Genomic DNA, 2,407 nt, shown 5'->3' on the forward strand with positions numbered 1-2,407 from the left:
ACTTACAGTGGTACTTACAGTGGTAGTTTGTGGTACTTACAGCGGTACTTATAGTGGTACTTACAGTGGTACTTACAGTGGTACTTATAGTGGTACCAGAAGTGATACTTAGACTAATAACTACTGGTACTAGTACTGGTACTTACTGCAAAATCATATGAAGTGAATGGTATTAAAGAATATGGTGTTATTAGGCATATGAATCTTTGATTTCATTATACGTTCATAGAAAATACACAAGACAAAACACTGTGAAAACACAAACACTTTATTATGACAAATTTCACATTAATACGACAATCAGATTTAAAAGAAATTTCCAATAATGACAATAACAAATAAATGACACGTTTTAAATGAACATGACAGTGATACATACTGTAAAATATCAATACTTTAACTGCTATTTTAAAGCGAGACATTATGGTACTTGCACTATTAATTACTGGTACTTACTGTAGTTTATACTGGTAATTACTAGTACTTTCCGTGGTACTTACTGCTGTATGTTCTGGTAATTACCATAGTAACTATTATGGTAATTACCAGTACATACAGCAGTAAGTACCACGGAAAGTACTAGTAATTACCAGTATAAATAGTATTACTAGTACTTTCCGTGGTACTTACTGCTGTATGTACTGGTAATTACCATAGTAACTATTATGTGTGGGTGCGGACCAAGTTGACCGTGTTTATTTACAAAATGGTGAATTTCAGTTTTTAATAGTTCATTTAACACACACGGGGAGCCAGGGAGCGGGAGGCAGACCAGACGGGCATAGTGCAGAGCGGGGACGGGAAAGCCGGGACCAGAGCGAGGACAGGATAGGGACGAGACCGGGGCAGGCCGAGCCGGAGTAGTCCAGAGAGCTGGAGCCAGGGCAGGAGGCGAGAAGCAAGCCGGAGACCAAGACGGAACAGGAGGCAAGGCAGAGGGGTGACTGTACCGGAGCTGGAGCGCAGAGGCAGGAACGAGCGAGAGCAGGAATCTGGAAGGTGGCAAAAAAGTCCAATGAGTAACAGGCAGACAGGCAACAAGGATGCAAAAACTAAGCTGGAGCATTCACATTAACACGCAGACAGTCTGGCCCCAAGTGTCTTCTGCCAAGCCCTCAAATACTCGGCAGCAGGTGGAGGTAATTGCGCTGATGCACTCCAGGTGCGCGCGGGAGGAGTCAGGAACTCCGCCCAGCTCCAGGCAGACAGGTAGGGGAGGGGGAGAGAACACAGGAGGACAGGAAATGCAGGCATCATGACAGTTAACAATCTGCCTCAAGTGTGTCCTGAAGAAGGCCTTCAGATGCCACGGTCTGTGTGTCTGGCAAAACTCCTGCTGCCATCAGCCCTAAATTAACACAGAGTTTGGAGAAAGTATCAGTTTGGCTCAATGAGTCCTGCAAAACGTGTCTTTGTTAATACTATGATCCTGTGTCAGGTGTTGTACTGCACCACTGTTTGCTTTCAGACCCACCCAACCACCTTAAAACCTCTCAAGTGACTCTACAACTGTGCTTACAAAAGTTTAGGCAAAAATCCCATCAGTTTCACCACTGTTCTATTTTATGAAAGCATAAAATTTGTAATTTTGATTATTTCTGTAATTTTAGCTTTGTAAACGTCATTTTCAAATGTCTGAATTGTCTGACTTGCTTCCAAACCACTCTGTAAATTTGTAAATAAACTGTGTAAAAGGTTCACATGAGCCACAGAACAGGGAAACTGTAGTTTGTTTCTGTAAGACATTTTTTGCTTAGACTGTCTTTTCTCACATAACTTACATAACGACTATCACCAAACTGTACACCTAAACCTTAAAAAACTAACTTCTGCAACAGCAGCAATGTCACCATATGTAAACTGTGTGTGTGAAAGAGAGGATGGGTTTGTAAGTGTCTAACGATATTTGATTCACTATTCACATCAATTGCTTTTTTAAATTATTATTTATTATTATTATTATTATTATTATTATTATTATTATTATTATTATTATTATTATTATTATTATTATTATTAATAATAATAATAATAATAATAATAATAATAATAATAATAATAATATTATTATTTTTTTTTTTATTATTATTTTTTTTATTTTTATTTTTTTTTTTTTTACAAATAATCCCACTGCTTTTTAGTGAATTTAGATTACTGAATTGTTAATCTATGTTTGCTGTCGCTATCCCAATTCAAATAAACAATAAAAAATAAAAATTGTTAGGTGTTTCACATAAAATGTGGAGAGCAAAGCCTACAAGATGGAGTTAGTTTAGAAGCACAGAATCATTTATGTCTACAATAGTAAAATAGTATGAGGCAGTTAAAAATACGTAATAGGCCTCGTAGGGAACACACTTTTGGAACTGCATTTCCCGCAGTGCAACGCGAAACAAGGTTCAAAGGT

General features: G+C 37.7%; 1 protein-coding gene across 1 annotated transcript in view; it reads right to left on the bottom strand.

Moving 5' to 3' along the window:
- Positions 1-2,407, bottom strand: part of siva1 (SIVA1, apoptosis-inducing factor) — an 83,982-nt gene that overhangs the window by 21,780 nt on the left and 59,795 nt on the right. The gene's annotated exons all lie outside the window — the stretch shown is intronic.

Source organism: Periophthalmus magnuspinnatus, chromosome 22 (assembly GCF_009829125.3).
Source record: "Periophthalmus magnuspinnatus isolate fPerMag1 chromosome 22, fPerMag1.2.pri, whole genome shotgun sequence".
Taxonomy (NCBI): Eukaryota; Metazoa; Chordata; class Actinopteri; order Gobiiformes; family Gobiidae; genus Periophthalmus; species Periophthalmus magnuspinnatus.